We start from the raw sequence: 27,278 nt of genomic DNA, 5'->3' as shown, positions 1-27,278 counted from the left end.
ACAATACCCAATTTCCTAATAATACCTTAAGAAGTGTAAATACACAAGCAGCAGAAACAAATCAGGTTAAAACTAGTCACAGAGAAGGTAGTCTAGAACTGTACTTGTATCATAAATCCCTACCTTATGCTATCAACGTGGGAATCAAACTCTGATAAGCAACTATAAAAAGGCCTTTTTAAGGTTCCTCATTTATTCTCCTTCATCTTAAGACTGCCTGTTCTAAAACACATTATGAGAACAGAAAACCATTGTGAACTAATGCTCATTAACACCAAGGGTACGGGAATAAAGAGAAATCAAGTGCAGGTAGCAAATAATGAGAATCCCATTCATGTTTTAGAGCTGTATGTGTTCATAACTGGATGTGGTAAAAGTAGAAGACAAGGAAAAGGAAGAAAAAAGTCAGATTCATAATAGTAGACGCTGTTTTCAAAGATGCTCTTCTCTAAACAAAAAATAACCTTATAGACTTCAGAATTGAGGATAAAATAGAAATCAAAGAACTCCCTGACAGAGAAAACTACACCTCTCCACTGCACACATGAAGGAGGATGTCCTACCCCTTCCAATCTCCTGACACACTCCTGGTGACTTTTTGAATAAAGTCTGTGTAACTCAACAATATATCATGTAACTGCTTTTGGGTTTCTTGCTATAAAGTAACTGTCTACACAATTACACTTCCAGCTGCCATTTCATTGTAATTTAATGCTAATTCCTTCATTTTTATATTTGTTGCTTTTAATACCATTGTTTTCTAGGGCGTTTCAAGAAGGTATTTACCTCTATGAATTTATACCAGTGAAATTAAATTAAACAAAACAGAAACAGTTGCATGAGCCTCTCTGCTGTGGAGACTGACTAGACTGTCTAAAAAACTAATCTGCAACACTCTTGAAGCACATTAGTAAGCAATATACAAGCCGCTAAACTCAAAAAGGATGGAATTACAAACACTAATGAGTCATATGGAGACAGACAGAAACTAAAGTTGCAAGTTGATTAAAGATACACTTCCATTGACAGGGACAGTGAAAGGAACCGTACAGCATGTACTAATTCAGTTCTACCATAAACCGGTTAAGACTACTGATGTCAAGATTAATCATTTGAGTCTTGTTCCAAATCATTCCTCTGCTTACGCCATTTTCCTATTCACATCTGTCCTAACTATTATATACCTGTTTATTTAAAGAAAAAGAACATATGGTGCTAGAGATACTGAGATAGAAAATGCAGACTAATGGGTACAGCTGTCATGCAGGAAAGTCAGGCAGGTACATTGGCCCATCTGCCTTCACACACAGATTTATGATAACATCGGCCAGACCTTTTCGTAAGCAAGAAAGAAATCCTGAAAACCTGTTCTCAAACTCGAGACAAAATTTTTGTATCACTTCATACTTCCACTCTTCAAAGGTTTTATTAGCGGAACTTTTCAAACACAGTCATAAACTCTCTTGCCAAGTATAAGCTTGTAAAGCAAAAAGCCCATCTGAACTTCAATACCGCTATTAGACACTTGATTCTCCCCTCACCTGTACCTAGTATCTTCTTTAATTTAGGGAGTTCTTTCTCACCATGACTGTCATCAGATTCAGGTGTGTTGCCTAACAGGGTCTGTGTATTGGTATTTTATTATTCCTATGTTCATGGACTTCAGCTATTATGCTAATGTTTGTGGTGTTCTAATTGTTTATTCAGCTGTCTTTATTCTGGAATTGGATTACTAACAGCACCTTTAGTTATGCAGCCCAAAGAGACCACACAACTTACTTTCCTGCTGACAGACCCAATCTTTCTGAGGAGAGAAAAGTCATTATCTTCTCAGACAGAGAGAAAGAGACAGTGTGGCATTTCAGCAAAGCTGTGTGTGGGGATCAGGACCACTGTTGCTGGTTACTCCCAGTCCTGACTGCATTTCACCTAACCTGACCTTTTTGTAGGACTGCAGCTGTAAGGTTTTACCTGAACTTACATTCTCCCACTTTTTCTGTTCCAATGAAAACAGAAACTTTTAACAGTCATTAACAGAAATGAAGGAATTCAGTATATGATAAACAGCTGAATCCTATAATTATTAAAACAAAAATAAATCACTAACTTGTTTTTACTCTAAATTGTTATTTCAAGTAACCAGCATGAAGATGAAAACACGATTCATTTTCAAATGGAAAAACTACCTACAGCAAAATAACCAAAGTAACTTGCACTGTGGCTCCCTGCCTGCACGGGCACAGCGCATAGGAATGGGTCAGAACTGATAAATGTTACATTTCTGACTTCAGCACAGGCCTCCCCCAGGTAGGGAAAGCACACTGCTCTGCAAACTGGCTCCACATGAGGACAAATTCTAGCCCCACCCTGAGTAGTGGGTTGGTCAATCAATGGATTATCATTTTATGGGTTGGATTCACTTAACTGCAACATCAAGAGTCCATTACTGCTGGATTAGCAAGATATTTAAAGAGGCTAAACATGATATTCCAGACAAGTGATTATCAAATGCTATAAATAATTATTACACTTAAATTGCCAGAATATGTAGAGAGGTTGCCCCATGTTATTTGTGATTTGATCCAAATACTGTTTAATTTGTCAAAATCTGAAAGGTAAGTAAAAACAATAAATTATGATATTTCTACAGAAGCAAACCCACACTGGAAAAAGAAGACCAGCAGCAGTATTTACCTTTGAGCAGATCTTTCAAATACAATTAAAGACCATTTGGGCAAGAAAAAATGGACCACATCAATTTTGCTGTAAAAGGCATAACTGCATTTTAATTTATTTACAGAAAAGCTCACAGATGTGGTTTAGACAGGAGTTGCTCAAGTTGCCTTGCCCTGGCAAGTCCCAATTTCTTTCCAAAGGGTAGGCTGCTGCATGGAAGAGCAAAAAAAAACCAAGCAGCCTTGGGAATATATGAAAAACTGTTTTCATTCAAAGCTAGATTTGAGTATTTTTATACTGAAACTAGGCTAAACTGCTTCTTCAGGAAATTATCAAAGGAAACACAGCTGAGGTTGCTGAAAGAGCAAGAGGGGTTGGGATGCATTCAGGTCAACAGTTTTGGGCAACTGCAAATTCAGTGAAGAATATGGAAAATGTTGCTGTCAATAAAGCCAAGCACACTTAAATTGAGTTCATAATTTCTTTGATAGTTCTTTGAACCTTAAACTCAAAATGAAACTCAGGGTGGGATCAAACCCTTCCAGACTGAAGCCTACAAATTACACAGGTCTGCATCAGACTGATCCTAGAAACACCTCTCAAGGAGTAAAGCTTTATTTATGAATTTCGATAATGCTGAGAATACACTCATGAATGAGTGTATAATGTTTTGGTGTAGTTCAACTGCTTACCAATCCTTAAAAGCCAGCCTTTTTTTCCACCTACAGAATTTTCAGACTAGGCAGGCTTACTGTTATTCATGGATGATCCATGACACAAAATGATGCTATGGGAAAGAAGACTGTTTCAAAGTGAAATATTTAAGAATAACCAGAAGAGAGTCTTTGGAAACAAGTTTACAAGAACACACATCTCACAGCTAACCTCATGTTACCAATGTTAGTGTGAATTCAGTATGTTTTCATTCTAACTACACTGGCTAACTAAAGGCACAATCTGAGTTTGAATATGCAGTATGAGATAGCAACAGAGCATTACCCAGAAAACAGTGTTTAGTGAAGAGGTTGGAAAGTTCATATAAGTAGTGAGAGATGTAGCTACTTCCAGGAGTATGTTTCTTGCCTCTTCCATTCCTTGTGACCGTTTCAACAGATATCCTGGCAGCACAACCACCCTCAGAAAGTTTGATATATGTGACTACTGCAAATACAGTTTCTATCAGCAAAGACAAGTGATCTTGCTAGTTTATAGCTTATACTAATTCCTTGAGTGAAACAAGCTGCATCAGCAAAAGGCCATTTTTGTTGTAGAACTATACTTACACTAGCACTTTTGCCTGTATTGAGAATTGTAAATAAGCACAGTCTTTAACGACATTTCCATGCTCACACAAGTTTTATGTGTAGATCTCACTTCAGGTGATCTCATCCTCACTCCACAAAATCCCTTACCGTTGTACCCTAATGACTTTCTTCCATGTTTCAGAGAAATCGCTGAAACCAAGTAACAAACCTTCTCTCAAAAGGCGCATGCCTTTCACGTCATGTAAAATTGAAGTTCAGTGGAGAGTAGGTAAATTTTCACAGCTCGTATTACGAAAAGGGAAACACATGCAGCTCTGTGGGAAAACATGAAGGGGTTGTACAAGGCAGGCAGAAGTTATGAGTCTGTTGGGTAATTTACAGCATCTGAAGTTTAACTTAAACTTAAAATATCAGTTATTCCATAATTACCAAAGAACTGTTGGTTTGGTAACTTTTTATTTCCTTCTCTCTTTTTTCTCTTTTCCCCACTTACTTACAGTACTGCCAAAACAGAATACAGATCTGTTCTATTTCCTGCACAGGTAGAGCTATCTTCCATCTTTTAAGTGAGAAATTACAGTCATTGGAGGAAATCTGATTATGGATTATTTTGCTGCTTGAGTCAATACTGGTATATGTAGATATTTCTACTCATGCAGTATGTAACACAATCTTCAATCTCTAGTGTAATTAGGAAGAAAAAGGGGAGTTAAGGACAGGCCAGAAATATCTTAATCATCAATGAAATCTGCAGCAGAAGCTTCTGGAGAGAGACACTTAGATTATTTTTTTCCCCCCAGGGTCCTTGATTGATGCAAAACTGATCTCAAAACAGATTAGGCAAACAATGAAAATACATATGGGAAAACTCAACTGTAGACTCCAGTTTCAGATGGTGATAACTGGTAAAAATTTTAAAAAATGACTTAGTCTGTTAACAATCTAAAGTCCTCTGAAGAAGACTTTGAAAAATCTGCCAAATACTATTAGTGAAACTGTACAACAGCTTGAAATGGCATAAATCAGAAGGGTGGCTGATGGTGATTCCACTGATAGAAAACTGAGCACCACAGTCAGCCTTCAGTTTACGGTAACAAGCACGATTTAAAGTGAGAGTTTTTAAGAATTATCAGCTGTTTGATACACTTTGTGAATATCAACAGAGACATTTCAGCTTAAAGACAATGAATAATAAATATTACTTTCACACTAAGACATTAACTTTCATATTGTAGTCAGACATTTTGACAGTCAGGGTACTGCACAAATGTAGGCACAGAAGCAAAAAGTGAAGCAACGCTAGGGGAAAGTGCCATTATATATTAGATGTAGTTGAAAGCAGTCAGAATTGAACTGCAAAGGAAATAATTCAGGCTACTACTTAGGACTCCACTAAAACAAGAACTGTTTACCTTACGTACAGCATTATTTTATGATCAGGCTCTGCGTCATTCAAATAAATTCCCTCATTTCAATCAGCTTTGGGTCACCCTGACACCTTTTGCAATTTGTACATCCTTAAACTAATTAAATGGCTGGAAAACCAAATGCGTGTTTCAAGTAAAGTATCTGTCACCCTGTATTTTGCACAACTTAGGCAGACTCTGAGTGGTCATATGGGTCAGGCACATGTGCTCTGGCTACAGGAGAGATAATTGAGAAGTAGGAAGCTCAAAGTAAACATACTGGTAGCAGAAACCATCACAACTGGGAATCAACACTGGGGATTAAATAAACTAAACATTAACAGAGTTCACATTTTCCAGTGATCTGCACCAGCTTTGCTTGACTTGACACTAAGAAGAACACAGCAGACAATCAGGACCAATGAATCTGTGCAAAGCTGCTTGCCTGACTGCATAAACTGCCTTTTCCTTGCTGTTTAATAAAATTCTATTAAAAAGTAGGTATCTGAGGTCTTTGTGATCCAGCTAACTAAACAACAGTGAGTACTGAAAGGTGACATTCACTGCTCCCCATTTTTTCCAAGCTGTTATCATGTCTTTGCCATGAAAGTAGAAATAGCAACAGTTCAGGTACTTCCTCTTAAGACAGATACACAACCTTGAAAAATCCATTTTCCAGGAGCCAGAAGGAATCCTTATTTTTCACCAACGGGCAGACACTGCCTGGGAGGAGTCCTCTGCTCTCCCTTCACTAAGCAATTAATTCTAATCTACTTTGAACCCTTCCAAAATGCTGCGGACAATTTTATTCAAAAAGAAAACTGTCAATGTCATGTCTGTCACTCGTATCCCAAGACAAGCACAGAAAACAAGGTAATGTCTGTCTTGCTACCACAAGGTCATAATTTTTGCATCTGCTAGCAACAGCTGATGAGGTCATTCACTGGACTGCCATAAAGTAAAAATATTAGCCATCAATATACTCAAGCTCTTGGATCAGAAGGGACAGCCCATCTCATGACACTCTCCTGGGCTGCCTGATGACTGATTTCATCCCTACTTCTCCACCTCTTCTTGCTTAGTGCAGTGGGGACCCTGGAGGTTCCTGAGATTTGTACACCAAAAAAATGAGAAGCACACCTGTCACTGTAGGAGGGTCAGGATTTTGAAGCATTCCAGCTCAGGACTTAGTATTGAGTACAACTGCTCTAAAAAATGAAACAGGAATTACTTTTCCTGGAGGATGGGTATTTATCTATTTGTCCTCCTTGTTCAGAAGCCAATTTCTTCCAGCGTCTATCCCAATTAATGTCACCTCAAACAACCCAAAATTTCTTTTTTTTCCAATTAATTTAATTTATAGGACTAATGCCTACACACAGTTTAGTAGCAGGGACCACATTTTCTTTTACCTTGCTTGATTGTGCTATATGAGAACAACAGAGATGGGAAAAAAATCTGTGTAATAAAAGGTCTTTTCCTTGCAAATGAAATGGCTGCAGCGCATTTCCCTCTATCACTTATGTATAAGGCCTCAAATGAGATGTATTTTAAAACAGCAGCATTTTATTAGCTTTATTCTCTTTCCTCACCTCGCATCACCCTGCTGGTGGTAAGAAACTGAGTCAGCAGAGCACTACTTCAGAAGCCAAAGTTGGATCACCCTTTAACTAAAAACACCAGGATTAACAACTTGCAATAATTTGAATCAAACAGCTCAGATGCAACGACCTCACAAAAATGGGAAACTGCTCTGAAGTGGGACTCAGGAAACAGGCTCAGATGAAGTGACTTGACAAACTCAGCTAAAGGCTGTGTGCGACATGGCCAAATCACTTCCTCTACTGCATGTTTCAATTTCTACTGGATATGACACATGTAATATCTCAGTTCAGAAACATTACAGAATCTCTCACGGTGTTAATGATCACCAGCACTGTGTTACAGTCACAGGGAGACCACCATGGTGCTACAAAACTGCTTTCAGCATTTCCACAGGTAACTGAAAACTAACTAGCAAAAGGTAAACCATCTTGCATCTCTAGTACTATCCTTTGCTCAGGATAAAACACAAAGGTGGTAAATATGAGTAACTGTTCAGTGTTACTTTCCTTCCCACATTCACTCTGCAGAGAACATTCGTTTCCTGGGATGTTGGTTCAGCACTTTCTGTGAGCACTACATTGAGTCCAACCCTCCCAAAGCAAGCTTGACATTCGCTCCTGACTCATGTCTGCCCTCAGTGCACACTGACTGACTAATGCACATAACGAAGTGTCCTTATTCCCTTACTTAAAGGAACAAGTTCCCACTGAAATATCTGCAGAACTTAATCTACAAGTGCAAGAGAGAGAGAGAAGAAGCCAAAAAAAAGGCTATCTGTAACAGAACTGAGGAGACTCCTCCAAAAGATGCTAAGGAAACAAATTTTTTTCTCTCTCCTGCCCTTCCCTCCCTGCCCCCCCACCCCCTTTTAAAAGTATTACTAGGAAGTAAGAACAAAACAAGCAAGAAAAAACACTTCAACCAGGTCAAATGTCTGTTCAAGTGGAGGTAGGAAACCACTTAAAGCTCTCACAGGATCAGGATTATAAGCCCCTTTGACAGGTCTGATAATTTTAAAGGCCTAATTCCATTACAGTATCTGGCAGCCTGCAAGGGCACATTTTACTAACCATAGGCCACCAGGTCATGATAGATGTTGACAGAAAACATTGAAGGTTAAGTAGATGTAAGACCATAAAACATTTCAAGCTGTACAGTGCCAACACTGCTAACTAGCAAGCATGGCACTGTTTGAGAGGGGAAAAAAAATAGTTGGGTCTTTCCATCAACTGCAGTCCCAGGGAGCCCTAGCAGAATCAGGTAGCCAGGATGGACAGCACCAGGCACGCTCACATGACACGAAAATCCTCTTTGCTATATAAAAAGCCCAAATTTCACATGTTACTTAAAATTCATACAGTGCAAGATCAGATTAATTAAGGTTAATAAAACATACCCATACAATACGTTTCACTAGTCCCCTTCAGCTGGGAAACACTGGCGGCTGCTGTGCAGCCAGTAGTAGCGGTGGTGCCACCGCGAGCAGGGGACATCCTGGCAGCTGTGGCCAGGCAACCTGCCACTGCCTCTGTGCAACAGTGGAGCACTCTGACTTTGAAAAGTAGCGGCCAGATCCTCACAGGGATAAGGATCTAAGCCAACAGTTAAAACAATTTAGCAGGACACAATAAAGTTGCCTGAAATCCCCCTGCAAAACTTACTCCCGAACAGCGGTGCAATCACTGCAGGTGGCAATGCACGCTTCAACTCTACCGAGAGTATTTAGGCAGCACATTCATGCAGTTGCAACTTCGACATGTCATTTTGATCGCACACTTACAGGTGTCTAGATACAATGACAATGGCCATAACCACGAGTTAACCTTATTCCAGTCATTAAATATAAAACCTAATATTTCACATTCCAAACTATTTAATGGAAAGGAAGGAATTGCACAGATCATTGCCTCTGTGTGTGAAAAAGGCTTGAAAGCTGCTCTGCATGCTCTCTTCTATAAGGCACTGTAAGGATAGTCACAGAAAAATCTTCACGTTTTTCTTTTATTTTTTAAAAAGAGCTCCTCTGAGTGACATCTATCTGGGTAATATATTGCCAACACCACAAAAAATTAAATTAAAAGCTGTTTGATATGTAAAGGGGAGGGAGTTGACTGCTGACCAAATCTGACATACAAATAGCTTGCTAATTTGTCAGCAAGCCAAAATAAATGGAATGGGCTGGCCACAGGTGCAGGTAAATGTCTCAGAAATAGACATCAATAAATCATTTAGTGCTCTACAACATTTTAGATTATGGCCATTTAACGAGAAGGACATTTTTACCTTTGCAACATGATTCCTGAGTGCTTCAAGTGAGCCATTTTAAGTCCACACCTAAGATGGGACATTAAAACTTCCTTTTTCTGATCTCTTATAACCCACTCTTAACTTAGCAGAAATTATAAACTGTATTTTGGGTTCTACTTATTGCAAAATACATAATCCACGATTATGGGGCATTATATACTAATGATCAACTAACTCTCGAAGTCCAAATCTCTCCCTATGAGAGAATAAATCCCCCTGATATTTTTGTAGATGTAGAGACAAAGAAGAGGCTGGCTGAATGTCAGGCAAGTCAGAAAGCCAACATCCTAGACTCACTAAATGTAAAAATGTCTATATCAAAGGGTGAAAACAGTGGGTCATCATGTATTAAACGCATTCCTTACAAGTAAAATCACTTGGTCCTTATAATTCTCTACCTCAAATTCTTCTTCAAAAAGCCAGCCACTGGCTATCTCCTTTTTCTGCTCAAACACCATCTGCTGGGCTGTTTTTCTATTAAAATGATACAAGGAGCCACAAATAATAAGGGACAGAAGCTTAATTGCATGTTCAAAAGAAGGTCAGCCTTATATTAAAGCCAGAAACACAAGTACACAAGGACCATCTATGCTTCTATTTTTCAAACAGCTTAAAAGTATATTCACAAGCCATAAAATAAACAGATTAAAATCTCATTTCTAATGGACTAACACCATATAAAAGCTTACATGAATGTTTCTGTTTTTAACCTGATTCTAATGCACCTTTTGCCTACTGAAGCGTATTTCTTGACAGCCACAAATTACTTTAGGTAGTCACTTTAAGGACTTTCCAGGTAAATCAGCCAATTAAGGAATTACAGTATTTCCACCCTGAGGAATAGTGAGAAAACATATATAGCCCTTTGGAAAGCTGACTGGAACAGGACAATTTAACAGTGCCTGTCTATGTGGAAGAAGACAAACCTCTCAACTGCCCTATTGCTAGAAAAAGAGTAGGAATGCATATAGATGAAAAGATATGTAAGAACATGAAGGACTGGTGCTTACTTCCAAAAATACACCATTTTATTACACCTAGGATAGGAGGAGTTCTTACACACTTAAAACCAAACATGACAGCCAGGCACACTGCCAAACATGCTTTATAAATCAGATCTAACAGCCAAATCTGGACAGAGCCCCAGATACAGAGCTGAAGTTCACTAAGGTATTACCAAACTTATCAAAAAACACCAAGGGTGTGACACAACCCTGTGGCACATCTGTCTGAGTGGGAAGGTTAGAGTTAAAACCATCAAGAGCAACAAAATCAGAACTTTGAGAAATATCCATGTTAGATCCCATGTTCTGGTTTAACCCCAGCTGGCAACTAAGCGCCACCCAGCCGCTCGCTCACTCCCCCGTGGTGGGATGAGGGAGAGAATCAGAAGGGTAAAAGTGAGAAAATTCATGGGTTGAGATAAAGACAGTTTAATAGGGAAAGCAAAAGCCGTGCACACAAGGGAAGTGAACCAAGGAATTCAGTCACCACTCCCCAGTGGCAGGCAGGCTCAGCCATCCCCAGGAGAGCCGAGCTCCAACGCACCCAACAGTTACTTGGGAAGACAAACGTCATCGCTCTGAACATCCTCCCCTTCCTCCTCCTTCCCTCAGCTCTGTCTGCTGAGCCTGACGCCGTACGGTGTGGGATAGCCCTGGGGTCAGTCGGGGTCGGCTGTCCCGGCTGTGTCCCCTCCCGACTCCTTGTGCCCCCCCAGCCACTCGCTGCTGGGGTGGGGTGAGGAGCAGGAAGGGCCCTGACTCTGTGTAAGTGCTGCTGGGTGGTAAGGAAAACATCACAGTGTTATCAGAACTGTTTCCAGCACAAATCCAAAACACAGCCCCATACTAGCTACTAGGAAGTTAACTCTATCACAGCCAAAATCAGCACACCCCATTAATAGAACTGGGGAGACCTACGAGCTGCTCAAGGCAGTCAAATAACAGCCTATGATCAATAGAAGCAAGTACTGCTGATAGATCAAGCAGGACCAAGACTACATAGGCCACTGCAATCTGTATGAATAAGTAAATCATGACAAGCTCCTCTGAAAGCCGTGATGTTAGGGCGATGCTTGAAAAACTCAACTTTCTTAAACAGTTGTATAGTATCAGTAGATAAGACAGTAAAAGTACTGTTAACACCCCTCTTTGAAGTCTGACTAGAATATGGGTAAGTGGCAATAAGTAAGTGACAAAAAAATCCACTGCATTTTTTTCTTTTCCTACTACTTACTGATGCAGAAATAAGGTTATTAATAAAATGTCAAATATATTAAGCCACTAAAACAAACAACAGGTCACTAAAGCCTGTCAGCAGAGCTAGCTGAATATCTAAGAGAGTCACATGACAATCTCCTGTTAGGTCTCTCTGTTACCTTCTTGGACTTGAAGTAAGAAAATATACCGAAAAATAAGTAAAGGAGTGATTTTTATGAGCATCCCAGGTTGCCCCAGTTCTGTTTTTGCTGAAGCTCTACTCCCTTCATTTGTAACTAAGTTACATCAGATTGATTTTGAAAATCCAGTACAAATAGTTTTAATGATAAGCACGCGAAAGAAGGAACCCATCCAGGCACTGTAACATTATATTCAAATTGCAATCTAACAAGTTCATATTTACCAACAATTCTGGGTTTTTGTCTGCTTCTAGGATGTCAACACAGACAAGAGTGCAGCTTGTCTACCTCCTGGAATTTAAGGGATTTAAGAGATGCAAGCGGCACTAAGGAGGTACAAAGAACATCAACTACTAACAAGAAAATTCAGTTTGAGGATTAGAAGTTGATAAACATTAAAGGTTATTCATCAAACTGATGAGAGCCGTACTTCAGTTATAATAAACAACAAGAATTAGGAGCTTAGCTGGGTGTCTGAACACTTTATTGGTACTAATAAAGACAATGGAGAACAAAATTAACTTTTTTCCTGAAATAGGTAAACCTGCCCACTGGATTGCTGTCAACAGAATGAGCCCCAAGAAGCTAGGAATCAGGATTAGTAACACACTCAAGAGAACGCAAGACATTTGAAAATGATCCAGGTCAAGAACTGGAGAAATGTATAATATTTATTATAGGTAGGCTGAGTGGCAGCCTTCCACGCTGCTGAAGTAATTACTGTTCCAGTGTCACTCATTTTATTTTATAAATATACCTTGTCTTGATTTTAAGGAGAAAATTCTTCAGGGAACTTCCAATTAAAAATGGGGAAAATAACCTGTCTGTATTCTCTCTGGGCTTCTCTTGTCTCCTTACTGAGTCCTCAGTGAAAGAGCCTATGTGCGTGCCAGACTGGCTGGCTGCCTTCTCATTGATGATGAATGGATACAAACTCTTCACCATGCCTTAAAAGCTATTACTGCTTTGCTTTATTGCGCATTGGCGTACCTCTGATAATTACTGAAACCTCCATTTCATTTGACGGCTACTTCATCCTTCTACATTCTGGTTTAAAAGGTTTTGTTCAGTAACTTCAAATTGTTCCGATACTGAAGAAGCTCATTTTTAGTTACTTCCTGAACAACTATTTTATATACCTAACAAGCCTCTTACTAAAGCATCTGAGAAGCAGGTATACACCTGGTGGAATTTTTGTCCCTATCCTGATATTAGAAAAGTCAAGAGATATTAACACAATGTATGAACACAGTGTGTTTATTTGTAGCTGTTTTTATAAGGATCTGTTTGTTTTGGTTGCTCAAAGATAGGATCAAAAATGCCACACTACAGTGAAACAGATGCCATGTTTAGTGTTTTTTCACAGAACTTTCTGGTTTCCTCTGGAAAGACCATACAAGGAAAACCACCCACAACAAACTCTAGGATTGTAGAGGACCGGCAGTAGGGTCCTTTGTTTCAGCAATATTTTTAACCCCCCCAAGATATTATCTATGCTGTACCATATGCTGTACCCTGCAAGGTATCAGAGGTAGTAAACCATCCACTCAGCCTGCACAGTTATCCACATGGTCCAGCTAGGCTTCTGAAACCCAGATTAGATCACCCAGCTCTAAACCTGGATAGCTCTGAACTACAGTGAAGTAATACCTGAACAGCACTGGGAGGAAGCCACTTTTTCCCACTTTTCTTTCTTTCTTTTTTTTTTTTTTTTTTTCCCCATGAGCAAAAGCTTTGCTGTCCAACTGCTTACAAGCAGTTTCATGGCAGTCTGTTAACAGCAGCTCCTTCTGCTTGTTCCACCAAAGACAAAAAAGAAGTTCCACTTGCAAGAGCAGCCTCAGGGGAAGGTATTTCCTGTGGCAGTCTCTGTTCTCAAACTGAGAGGAACAAACCCAGAGAGCATCTTCACTGAGATCTCTGGAACATCACTTTAGCTGTGTTCCACGTGGTAGAGGTTTGGGTTTATTTGTGTTCCCCTGGCTAGCTCCTTCCCTGATTAACTCTATTGCTGTTTATCAGAATGTTCTGTCTTTCCTGTTGTTGTGAGAGAAAAAAGAAATTACAATTGTAAAATCTCATAGAGTGACAGTTTCCCCTTGGCTGCACTCTAGTAAGATTTTTTGCTGTTGTTGGTCAGTAATATCCCTTTTGCTGGTGTCCTGGTCGTGAGAAAACAGCCCTGCGTTGTCACAGCCCCAGTTACAACCGAGGGTAACGTGGAAACTGCTGCGTCCTCTGTTTATGTTGTGACATAGAAAACCACTATTCTCTTGTCTTGGTTACACCTGTTGTAATTGGGGAGCTTGGGGGGGGGTTAGATTCAGAGACTCTCTTAATCTAATTGCTATACTAACCTTTATGACAGCAGAAAGCCCATTTTGCAAGACCATTCTCTCTAAATAAAACCATTCTCTCCAAATTATCTCACTGTAATTAATACAGTACCTGTTACTACAACAACAAATGGTTTATTCATTGAGCCCAAAGTATCCTCTATTATTCTCTCATTGCTAGTTTGCATGATCTTCTTTGCTTTGTAACCAATAGCTGGCCCCTGTGCACTACATGGGGACAAACTTCCTTGGGCATCCCTGGAGCCTCCAGCGTAAGGGTTCCAGGACTAAATGCTGCTGTCGGCACAAGTAATACACCTAAGAGTGCATGTGCTTCACTGAAGTATGAACACAGCAACATTTCTGCCAGGACCACTGAGACATTGACACGCACAGATTTAACATCTACTACAATCTACACAAGATTAAAGACTAAATTTCCAACCTCTCATGATCAGTATTTTTAATTGCTGTACCTTGCACATTCAGATGATTTTTTTACTAGTGAAATTTCACTGCATTTGCAGACATATTTCCCCAGAGATTTTCCAATGGCTCCTCCAGGAAGGGGTAGAAGTGGGGTAAGTGGAAATAAAGCATTTTTTAAGATCAAAATTTTAATCTTAAATTCAAAACCGACCCTTTTGTAACACTGCTTAAACTCAAACTGAAGTGTTACTGACTAAATTCTTCTGAAGCAAATTTACATAAAACCAAACTCTTGTTCACAAGTTTTACAGCACTTTAGCTGCCATCTTGATTTAAGTACTAAGCAAAAAGAGGAACAAAATCCTACTAAGCGGATCAGTGACAGCACAGAGGAAACATGCTTCTGCTCCACTGAGAGGAGCTTCTACTTTTATGCATGATTAATTGCTGATAATTACTTTCTTTACCAATATAACTGTAACAAAGTTCTAACTGAAGGAAAAATCAAAGGAAATATTAGGCAACTCAGAGCAATTTCAGTTGGACCTTAATTTTATGTACTTCCATTTCCAGGTCGTGTTTCAGCCATGCTAATTGTTTCTCTTAAGTCACCCCAGACTAATGACCTGGTTAGCTTAACCTGACTGAGACATGACTTGAAAGAAACTGTCTCTGCAGTGACTTTTCTCTTCAAAATCTAACAGATCTGCCAAACAAACATCATCATCAGTAGCTTTTATGAGCTAAGATAAGTTGTTGTCATAAACGGGGGTTCAAATTGGCCAGGTGACCCCATGAGATGTGTCTACAGAAAGCATTTATTTCACCAGAAGTTGACAGATACTAAGGGATTTTCAGACAGATCTTATCATGAGTTCACCTGAGCTCAGGGGAAGTAGTTTCTATGACTGAAGTCAACACTTGTTTTGAGAGTGACTTCAGTGGACACACGATCCCTGACAGAACTTTAGGCAAAGCCTATTTCACCTCACGCAGCGATTTCACTGATGGAAGAGCTGCTACCTACAACAGCAAGTCTGTTTCCCCAGCAAACCACGCTGTCAATGTCTGAGCTGCAAACTCTGAAGCTGTATGGATTCTTTGCATTTCACTTTTGCTGTACGTAAATATATTCCACGTCTAGTTTTAAGTTATTATTTGCTTTAATCTGCGTAACTAAACCAAAAAATAAACCAACATCCCAAACTCCACTCTAGCATCACTAGTTCAAAACTCTCTGAAAACTCCATAAATCGTACGCAAATTAAATAATCTTTTTAGTTTTTACACAGGCAAAGAGATGAACAAGACACTTGTTACTACTCAAGGGGCAAAAAACTTGTTAACCTCAATACCAGAGACTGCCATTGATACTAATACTTCTTTGGGATCTTCTTTGAAACCACTTGCCGCAGATGTGAGCTCGGCACGGCAAGGTCTTTATAAAGACAGCAAAAATGAAATGGTGGCTGCAATGTTGTCACTGCTGTTCGCAGAACAGCTCGTCACGTTTTGACAGCGCCAGACAGGCTAAAGTTGGAGAAAACGCCACCGGCAACCGCCGCTGCCTTGTGGCTTCATGACTGCAGATACGAGGAGCGAGATCCTTGCAAAACGTAAACGGCTCGCCGCCTGAAAGGAGAGCGCGGCGAAGCCCAGCTGCATTAGCAAGCCGCGGACCCCCTGCTCAGCGCCCCACGGGGCGGCCGCCGCGGCGGGGGGCTGCGTGGGAGCCCGCCCCAGCCCCCCCCGCGCTGCCTTACCCACAATGCACCCTCGCGCTGGCACACACACCCCGCTCGCGCGCGCACCCACACTCACACGCGCGCACACACACGCACACCCACCCGCGGGCGGGCTGAGGCGGGCGCGCACACGCACACGCACGTCCCCACTCCCCCCCGTGCGGCCCCCCGCCCCCCGGAGAACGGCACTTACCCCCGGGCTGCCCCGCACTCGCAGCGCGCCGGGCGGCCCCGCGGCCCCGCCGCCGAGAGGCCGCAGATGTCTGCGAACACTTCTAGGCAGAAGCCAGGCAGTGCAGAACAAAGGCAGCCGGGGCTGCCTTCATCGCGGCACAAGGCAGCCAGGAGCTATTTCCGAGCGTGTTCGCTCTCCCCCCGCCGAGGGCACCCTGCTCTGTTTCTCCCTCTCTCTCTCTCCTCTTTGCCTGTCCAGCTACTGCACAACACACATCAATTATTCATTGCTTGTCTCCCGGTTTCCAGGCAAAACCAATCACAGATGGAGTCTTGCTAATGGGCTCATGCCGTACTTGCCAACAGGCTATTTGTGCTCAAGCTACAACCCTCTAGAGACAATAAAGAGAATCAGGTTAAGCTTTAAAACTTCACACGTACGCGAACAGACCTAAAACGGCAATATACATGTAAGCATCCCTATGACATTGCTTAGGAGTACGTCTTCAGCACACAGCATGGCAGAAGGCTGCTTTAAATCTTCTGAAAGGGTTTTAAGAAAATCAAACACTCAGAAAAATCTCACCTCAGCTGCATGTTACTGATATTGATGGTTTTCTGTCTCTAGTGATCCATCTCTTGCTTTCCCATTACACCTCTCCCTCCTTCTCTCATACTCATGCACGCACGCACACGCGCGCACACACACACACACACGCACACATACACACGCACACACACGCAGCCACAGCCACTTTGCCAGAAGGAAGAGAGAGAGAAAGAGAGAGGAGGAAAAAAAAAAAAAAAAAAAAAAAAAAACACCCAGGCAGCTCACATTTCAAACTTGCGAGGAGGGGTGGTGCTTAAAACGCTAGGACAAAGCCTCTGTCTCTGGCATCCAGCCAAAATACTAAAATAAATCCCCTCGATCAATTAATTGGAAGCAACACTTGTTCGAGTCCGCGTAACAAACCATCAAGGGCACCGGGGCTGAAAAGTCTTTAGATTTGGGAAATCTTACACACTTGTTTCCCCCCTCCCCTGTTTGCTGAATGCTGTTGACTAAATCCATCAAACTAGTCATGCTAATTAGCGTCCAGAGCAGCCTCGGCGGCGGAGCAGCGCCCGGGGCGGGCGGCCCCCGCGGACGGGAGTTTCCTTCCGGCCCGGCCGCCGCCCCGCGCCGCGGCGGGCGGGACCGGCGGGGCCGGGCCCGGGCCGGGGGCAGGGGCGGGGGCCGGGCCGGGGGCCGGGGCCGGGCCCGGGCCGGGGGCAGGGGCGGGGGCCGGGCCGGGGGCAGGGGCCGGGCCCGGACCCGGGGCGGTCGCCGTGCCGGCCGGCGGCTCGAGCTGCAGCCCCGAGGGTACCCAGAGGCGCCTCAGCCGGCGCTGCGCTCCCGCGGGCATCGCCTCCGCTGCGCAGGGGAAACTGAGGCAGGGCGGCTGCCGGCTGGGAGCGCTGTCACCAGCGAGACAGCCTTGCTTGGGCTGGTTGCCTTTTTTTTTTTTTTTTCTTCCCCCTTAAGAGTTCAGACCTTCACCTCCGCCGGCCGCCCATTGCTCTAAGAGCATCACCCTTTCCCACGCCACTCCGAGTTCAGCACTGCCCATTAAAGTTTTAGACAAGTTTCACGTGTCAAACTGTGCCACGACACAGCCTTTGGTGGACAGCCTTTCCGTTCACAGTGTCAAAGGAAAAAAAAAAACAAAAACAAAAAACACAAACCTAACAGGAAGCTAATGTGACAGGTTTTTTTTGTCCCTCTCAGAGGGAAAACTGGCAGTTTAAGTTGTGGCCAGCCGAGCACCAGCCTTTTCCTGCCAGCCTCCTGCGGTGCGGAGCCACTTCCTTCCCCGGCACAACCTGCACAAAGGCACCTCCACCTCTTAAAGGCGCACCCGGCCCTTTTGCAGTGAAGCTAGCCTGCAGGTTCCAGCGAAAAACCTAACCAAATAGAAACAACAAAAAAGGAGGACTTAAACAGAAAAATGCTGGCTCTCCAGCAAAATTCCTTTCAGCAAAAAAAATGGCCTCAGCTTTCCTTGCCATGCCTACAGTCACTTAGCCGTGCTTCATAAACACCTTAGCAGAAAGAGTCTGCAACATGACAGATCGGAGCAGCAAACTATCACAGATATCAAAGAGCAGCTCTTCTCTGAAAAATGATTCCACAAAAAAGCACTGTCAGATTTCATGTTCATTTTTTTTTTTTTTTTCCCAGGGAATCCACTTCAAACAAGGTACGTGTGCTTTTCACCTAACTTCCAGGCCTGAGGTGCCAGCTCAAGGTCAGCCTCTCAGGCAGGGTTATTGCTTTCTCTCCTCAGCCACCAGACTGAGCAGTACTGCAAACCAAACCCTCCGTGACACTTCTGCAATCTCTGAGCTGCACAGGCCTGACTGAAGGAAGACTTCTTAACAACATGGCTGCTACAGGTGGTACAACACCCAGCGCAGAGCCGGCATCCACAGCCGACAGTCCGTACAGCGCGGGCAGGCCCTCAGCTAGGTCCTCAGAGATGGAGGTGGGCCCACGGGGCTGCTGGAAGAAACTCTCACACAAAACGTAGTTTCCGTTGCAGTTGATCAAATTTGAGATTCAGTTACACTGTAGAAAAGTACAGAACCTCATACAACTGTTCTTCTTTTCTTTCAGAGTGGACAAATGCTTTAAGGAGCTGTAAATTATACAGCTGGGCTGGCAGACTAGATAATAGTAACCATGAGTTTTAGAGGACTGGCAAAGCAGTAAGAGAAGCATGGCAAGAATCCCAAGCAAGGACCAACTTTCCTACTAACGAAACTGCACTGAGTTCAGATGTGGCGGACACTAATGAAATTTATCATTGACCGCAACTCTACATAAATCCTAGATAGACACAGAATGTACATTTCTGTGCTGGTTTCAGGCTTTAATGCATTTTTTTTTTCCCCCCATACTTTTTAAGCTATCATGGTGTTATTTCGTATTTTGGAAATAAACACAAAGCAACAAGAAGAACGTATCAGGCAGTTGCAAGGTCCCAAATATCGAGGCTGGCTTGTTCCTCATGCAAACCTCAATGAAATCTTATTTTCTGAGGGAAAAAATTATTTTGTTATTTCTGTATAGAAGACTCATATTCCCCAGTATCCTTTGTTTTTCTAACTACCATCATAAGTAAGATTGCCTTTTTGCTCCCCCTGCAATTAAACACTCTTTCTACTCTAACAGTGTAAGTTTCTCTTTTAAGCTGCCTGTCTTTTCAGCGGAAGTGGTTTAGAGTAGACAAATCACTTATCTAAAAATTATGTACTTACTTCTCCTTTGATAAATCTTCAGCAGGTTTCTAATCCCACCCCGACACTTGAAATATCACTTTCTGTGATGACATTTGAGTCACAGTTGTCAGGAGCATCAGGCTCTGTAGTTAAATGGATTAAATCACACTTCATAGCATGCAGTATTTTGAAGAAGGAGTGGTTTATCATTTGTAGAAATTAATCATAACAGTTTTTTCTCTAGGGCAAATTCCCAATCATTTTTAAAGATTACTATGTTTAAGCCCCACTGACAGCAGTATGTCAAATTACATCACAGGGAAGGTTATCTCAGGCAGTGATAAGTATTAACAAGATTCACTGAAGGCACCTACTACTGGGAGAAGCAGGTCTGTACTGGGAAGCACCTCTGAAATGCAGGGGTGGGAGAGCAGACTCTGGCCATTCTCTGTGCAGCTCTGCTGAGGCCCCAGGGATCCCGCTGGCGGGTGCTGTGCTTGCCCACTCGCATCCCCAGCGGCCGCTCTCCTGCGGGGCCAGTGAGACACTCAGCCCCGCAGGCGAGGGGAGACAGGGGATCGGGGCATCGTTCAGTCCTACAGAGGGGAGGGAGGAGATGCTCGTCTGGGCCACCTTTAGCTGATTAAGGAGAAGAGCTGAAATATCTTCAGAGGAGTCCCATTTACATTGAAACAGGAGGCAGCGTTTGTCCATTTACCCTTTGCTGTCAATGCCAAGCATTATTACTGATCAGAATCCTCCCAAATCTCAATCCTGTCAGTCACTGCTTGGCAGAGGAACAAATCACCACCAGCACATCCATATGGTACTGCTCTCTGCTCTCCATGCCAAGACACTTCTCTCTCAAGGAGTGTATTTTTAAAAAGAAGTCCATCCTCAAGTCATGATGGTGCAACAGACCTGCGTACCCATGGAACACCATCTTATTTATTCTATGGTGAACAAGATAGCAATGTGAACAGATTTGTATGTTCACATGGCTTTGCTCAACATTGGTGTCACGATGCTTATCCTCAACTAGTACAAGGGAGGTAGCCTTTGGATGTAAGTCTTGCTTCTCTCCCTCCTTACCCCTCTTTGGTGATACTGCAAAAAATGAACCCAATACACGAACACCTCTAATAAAGACAGATAACCAAGAGGAAAAGATAGAAATGCTGCAGAGGGGCAGAGATCAAATCCCCCATTTGGATGCTTCAGTATCAAGTAGACTCTACAAGGGGGGACATCATCATGTTCTACTGTAATTTCATTATGAGAGGTGCACAGAGAAAAGAGCGGAAAAGTTGTTCAGAGAAAGAAAATAAAAGGGGTAAGGAAATTTTCTTCAAGGAGCTATAATAGCAGTTATTGCTCCCTGAGTCATAATATCACCTTTTAGCAGTGCAAATTTTCTATGACCAAAGATTTAAAGGTTCATCTTGGGGACCAATCTTTATTCATCAGAGTTTTGCTACACTGCTGAACACAGCAGGGTAGTTCCTTACAACATTTGTCTAGAGCAGGTTATTTGCCCAAGAATTAGTTCCCTGGATATGTATATATTTTACTATTGATTCAAAGGATTCAGAAAACCCTTTAGAAGGAAGGCTTACAATTACACAGTTGAAATACGCAGAATACATGGATCAGTGGCCTTGTGGATTTTTCCTAATGTTTCACAGTAGGTTGAGTCAGCTGAAGCTGTTATAAATCACAGGGCTGCATCCCAGTCAGAAACCAACCATGTACTGGGTGCGGAGGGAGGAGGGGGGAGAATTAAAAAAAAAAAAAAAAAAAAAAAAAGTAAAAATCCTTTGACTCTGCATCAAGTGTCTTTCATGCATAACCCATTTTTCCAGAATCAAACCAACTCCATCCAGAGGGAGGTGTAAGAGGAAAAGCCAGTGTAAAAAGCAAAGTAAAAAAGACTCTTTTATGTGGTTTAAGTCCTGTTTTAAGTCAAAGATTAGTATGTTGCAGAGACTACTATGACTAAAGTACTTACCCTTTTGTCCCCTTCTTTGTCAAGCTTTATAAAACAAAGGTAGGAAAGTTACAAAATGTAACAACACAGCATTTAATTTTCTCCTGCTGCCCACAACCACTGTTTGCATGTGCCCTTGGTAGTTAAATGTTTTGACAGACCCTCTGATCTGGACTACACACCTGGAAACACCAAGTGCTGTTTGGGATGCACACAACAACTGGACTGAAACACTCAAAACCTCCTGAGAGTTATGCCCTGTTTAACTTTCAAGACCATGGAAATGCTCGTGTTCTTCTTACCCTATTATGAAAAACTGATACTTCAAACCTATTGCAGAGGCTCAGGATAGACCTGTAGGCACCGCAATGAAAAACACCTCTGTCAGTTGCCATACTCTTTAGAAAAGGAGGTCTACCTTAAATCCATCTCATAAAATGTAATGTTGCAATTTTCCAATCTCCCTTCCTTCCTTCCTTCTTTTGAATAAATGTCTTTACCGTGTGCAGGAAAACAAAAATATCTATAAAATTATAATGAAATATGGGGGAAAAATACCCAGAATTACAGAGTGAAGCTACAGTCATCATATTCATATCTTCAGTCCTCTTCACTTTTACACAAAACTGACAATCAAAAAGTAACCAAACCATGTAGAAATAAAGAATGAAGTACACTAAGGAAAAATTACATCTGTAATGCAGGAAGACAGTCAGTAGAGAGGCTTTACAGAACTAAAAAAATCACTGTACAATGACAGCATTAGTTCAGAGATGTCTCCAGCACTATTTCACCTTCAGCAGAGCTACTGCAGCTGCCCCCTCCCACCCTGACTTGTCCATCAGGCAATTCCAAAGAGAGACAGAACGTATCCCACCTGTGATGCCCTGCTCTCCTTTTACTGTATCTGTTTTGCCACAAATACTAATGTTTTAAAAACTACTTTTTGTGACATGGAAGCTTTATTGTTTTTCCAAATTTTAGAGATGTCTTAACTTTTAGATACTTCAATTCAAACTCCTTGGTAAAGTGGCATGGGACAAATGTCTTCAGTGCTCATCTCCACTTGCAGTGCCTCTTTTGGCACCTGGACTAGAGTTCATGACATCTCTTCTAGCAAATCAGACAGGAATAGAAATTAACTGAAACCCTTTTGATATTAAATCCAATTTTTCAGCATGATCAAGTGGAATTCTAAAATACCCATATTCTTCACTAATTTTTGATTAAATATTTTCATGCCACATCTTGCAAACTACTTGATTTTCCTCATATAGTTTAGACACTTTTAGCCTGCTACCACTTTGGGGGAATATCTGATCAACTCTTGACTTCAAACTAATCTTTCAGCATTCCTGTGTTCTGCAAAGGACTACAAGCTTTATTATACACGAAGCAAGACTTCCAAACACAATGCGTATTACTACCTCTCTTTCTAAGACAGTTTTACTATGCATTTTAATAAAACATATTTTTCTTCTGCTTTTTGAGATACTCAAGATTATATTCTCAGTCAAAATATTTTGTTTTATTAAGCATGTAGCTATTTGTAGCTGAAGCCCCACCTCTGGCAAGCTGTGGGTTAACTACAGCTAAGCTTTCTCTTCCTGGGATAAGGAGGCAGCTTTGAAGACAGCAACCTAATCAGGTCTCACTGAAAGAAGGCAGAGAACTATCAGAACAGAAGCTTGTGAGGCTATGTAGGACTACAGGGATGCGAAAGAGTACATGAAACAGAAGCTTGGAAAGTAGAAGTCCTGCTAGGGCTCCTGGGCTTTTCTTGGCATTGGAAATCCAGTTTGTGCGGTTCTGCCTGTTAACAGTATTTTTCAGAAATATAAATTGTATTAATATTCCCCACTAAAATCTCATGAAAATACTTAACCCCAGTCACTATTTCCCTTTATTTTTTCCTTCTAGGCAATACACATATCTCCAGTTGGCACTTCTTACTCCATCCCCGTCCCTGAAGCAGTGCTGTGAGCAGGGCTGCTCAGGCTTTCTGGGGAGTGGCTCAATTTGAGTCATCCTCCCCTCTGCATAATCCTGTGGGCCCCATTTTACTGAGCACCCCTAATCCAAAAATGGGTTTGAGAAGAAATCTAAGCTATTTGCTTATATGCTTTTTATATTATTAATTTTTAAAACCAATCCACTAAAATATGGAAGGTATCAGTAGTGAGAAGGAATATGTGATACAAACATCTCGAGTGGGATATAAATGAAATAAGAAAAGATAAAAAGATATGTCCTTCACTAGCCACAGTGTTTACACGCTATACATAGGAAAGTTAATCACAGAGCCCTTTTTCTGTGCTATGAGTCAACTGTGAGAGCATTCAAGTGAGAAAGTTGAGATGCAGTGTATTTTTGTTAATTAAAAAAAAAAAAATCTATGAAAACAACACTGGATGGCACTTTCTCCAAGACAACTGAGGAGTCTAGAAAACCATCAGAAGTGCACATAGATTTTTAATGATGCCATGTCTAACATATGAGAGGTTATATAAATAAACAGATACAAGTCCAAAGTTACAAATTAAAAAAGAAGTTACAAATTGGCATCACTGTCTTGGAAAACTTCCATTCTGGAATACAAAGACTTTCATCATTCAGAGGCCAACTCATGCTTCTAGCTTTGTGTTTAAACAAATCCATGTACCATCATCATACACTTTTTATATCAATCTGCCAGAAAGCCATACAAAGTTATTTTTAGCAAACTGTGAGATAAAGTACAGTTTAGCTTGCAAAGTAGCCTAATAAGGCAAAATGTTCTTGGTGAAGACCAAATGCAGTCACTGTCACTCTTCCCCCCATACACTAATCAATCGTTAAGAGCATCCCTTAATTTTTCTCACTAGCTGTGGAGGATTACTTCATTAGCAACAGGACAGAACTAGGGGGATCATTATCATTTCGTCTGTTTTGATAATCAAATATGCAGTGATTGCAGAAGAAAGGTAGTGGTCTGAAAAGAAAGGGGGTTTGCTCAGATTCATCAAGGAAACATTTTGGTAGACAATAATTTTAAGAGAAACAACAGATTAATATCAGTTTTTGCTTTCAGAAACTGGCAAACTCTGGTCTCAGTCACTTCATAACGCTTCAGGCCTCATGCTTTTTCAGTGCCATGTTTCCTTCCACCATGTTGGCAGTGGAACAAAGCTTTAAAGTGGACATAAAGGACTCTCGGGGAGTATGCGTATTCTTAAAAATTAGCAAGGATCTTCTTAAAACTAAAAATGCTCCAAAATCGACTAGATTACTTAGAATCTGAGAAAAATACTCATTTTGACATGTTGTTGCTGGGGGAGGGGATAATTCTGTAACAATTTATGAGAACAAGATTAAAACCAGCAATTAACACAGGCTTCTATCTTTAGTAATTATTCATATACCTGTTTAGCTGATTATAAGTCGTAGCTCCAGGCTGTCTGCCTGCATTGCTAGGACACAGACAGCAACCTTTGCTAAATTGACTCCACTGGCTACGCTCATGCTTCAAGAGCTGTTTTCAAGGACAGATGTACAATGTTATATGGGTAAAGAGACGAGCAAATTAAAGATGGGTGTTCTGTCAGGAAAAGCACTGAAGAACTTGTGTCAGCATTTCCCTACATTAACAGGACCTCAGATTTTTAACCATTTACCACCTATTACTTAGATTTAAGAAGCACCTTCCTTATATAGATAGCACAATTGTGTCTTCTCAAATGAAATCATGAAAATGCAATAATTCAGAACAAAATACAAGGGCATGCACTGCAGATAGCCATATATCTATATATAGATATGGAGGGATTCATGAAGAGCTTTTAATCCTTCTTAAACTGTGATTAATTTTAAAGCATCATAGCTTGTGCGTTAAAGAAGCAGAGAACAGTAGAACATGAAGTTACCAAACATATTATTGCCACACAACACACAAGTATCCCTCAATTTGAGATCATCAAATGTCCAGCACACTCCTACCAAAAAGCTACACTCACATTTTGGGTTTTTCTTTTTACCATCCTAATTCTGCATATTTCTGTTTAAAGCAGTACATGTATTTCTTTAAAGCAGGCTGAAAGTCTTAGACCTACTCTGCTCAGAGAAATATTTAGCAGTACAACTGCAGAAGACAGATAGACTGGCAGCTCCCACCCAAGTGTAGACACAGTTCATACCGGCAAGAGGCTACGTCTTATATTGACTTTATTGGCTCCCCATTGAAATTAAGTTTACAGTCAAAGGATTATGTGATCTCGCTAAAAGAGAGCTTCTGGCATGTATATAAACATGTCCTATTTTACCAGAGCATTTCCAGCATACATCTAGTCTACTTTGAGACCAAGAGCAAGTCTACACCTTGCAATGATGTGAACTACAAAGAGCCAGGAGCCGTTGATAAGCTCCCATGCAGCAAGGCAGTCCTGTACTGTGACACGGACTTCAGTCCCAAAAGCCATACAGGACTATTATTATACCCAGGGACTACAAACCCTTCTTGGCAGGGATAATTAGCTTGGGCACCTCACTACTGACTAACTCATTTCCGAATCCAGAGCTAGGTTTGTTTCCACAGTCTCAGAATCTACTGCATTGTGCTGTTTCTCTACTGAACTACTTTACTTCCCTTCAGAAACCCCTCTCAGTAGAAGTTTCTATTTGAGTGAGAACAATCACCAACTGTCACGTGGGACCTGCTCCTATTCATATAAATGCAAAATTAAAGAGGCTTTTCAGAACTTCACTCTGGATGTCTTTCCAGGAAACTCACTATAATCTAAAATAGCCCTTAATTCTCAGCGCAGTGAGCGAACAAAAGAACGGTGTATTTCCAACAACTATAGATATTGCAAAGTTGCCAATAATCAGACAAGGCAGGAGACAAAATTAGAAGGTAATGTATTATCAATGTTTTATCTTAAATGAAATAATGTTTATTATGACTACTGAAAAGCACCCCCACTCCTTGATGTGATTAAAAAAGTGCCACTAACAAAAGGAACAATCCTACACAGAAAATTTGACAAAAGACCTAAGAAGTTTCTATTCTTTAATGTAGTGAATTTCTGCATTCATGAAACAGTAGAGAAGCTTATTCACCTCCACCCTTGCCCCCAAAACACACTTTTCCTATATCTGAATACAGAAAAATACTAAAGTTCACACTTACAGAATTTTCAATAACTTAATCCATCTGTTAAATAATTCATGTTCTGTTAGAATATGCAGCAATAGTATAGCTATGAAAATATACATTTCCATAACCTGGAAACTATCCATCAGTATTTAACCCTATTTTTCACTTCTCTCCTGCAACATTGCATGGAGAGTTTCACAAAGGTGATTTAATGATGTACAAGCACCAGAAACAAACCTTGTCCATAAGAGACACTTTGAAATAGCTTGATCAAGTCATGAATCCTTCCACTTCCATTGTGAGTGACAGGAACTGTCCTCTTTTCAATTGATATGCATCAGATTATTCTTTCTGTCCACTATACACGACACATTACACCTTGGTGGGCTGATTGTCCACAGCTAAAAGATTGAACATTGAGAACTGAGAGGCTTGATGGCAACCTATTTTTAATGAAGCCTACATAGTAAAAACTGAAAATTTTGCATGTTCCCTTAAGCTGTAAATGTGGGTTTGCTTTTTGTTTCATATTTAAATCCACTGGAAAGTAAACAT

At 41.2% G+C, this 27,278-nt stretch overlaps 1 protein-coding gene across 9 annotated transcripts in view; it reads right to left on the bottom strand.

Annotated features, from left to right (window-relative positions):
* Positions 1–27,278, bottom strand: part of ZMIZ1 (zinc finger MIZ-type containing 1) — a 359,077-nt gene that overhangs the window by 76,571 nt on the left and 255,228 nt on the right. The window contains exon 1 of one of the 9 annotated variants that reach the window (XM_032982162.2): positions 16,931–17,086. The exons of 7 other annotated variants lie outside the window; for them this stretch is intronic. The gene's annotated coding sequence lies outside the window, so the exon portion shown is untranslated. Of the gene's footprint in view, positions 1–16,363; positions 16,751–16,930; positions 17,087–27,278 lie in introns of those variants that run through there. One more of the 9 variants, XM_042792979.1, reaches the window with a different exon arrangement.

The sequence above is a fragment of the Tyto alba genome, unplaced genomic scaffold (assembly GCF_018691265.1).
Source record: "Tyto alba isolate M040663 unplaced genomic scaffold, T.alba_DEE_v4.0 Super-Scaffold_1, whole genome shotgun sequence".
Classification (NCBI taxonomy): Eukaryota; Metazoa; Chordata; class Aves; order Strigiformes; family Tytonidae; genus Tyto; species Tyto alba.
The sequence above is the reverse complement of the archived record's forward strand: the minus strand, read 5'-3'. Positions and strand labels throughout refer to the sequence as shown.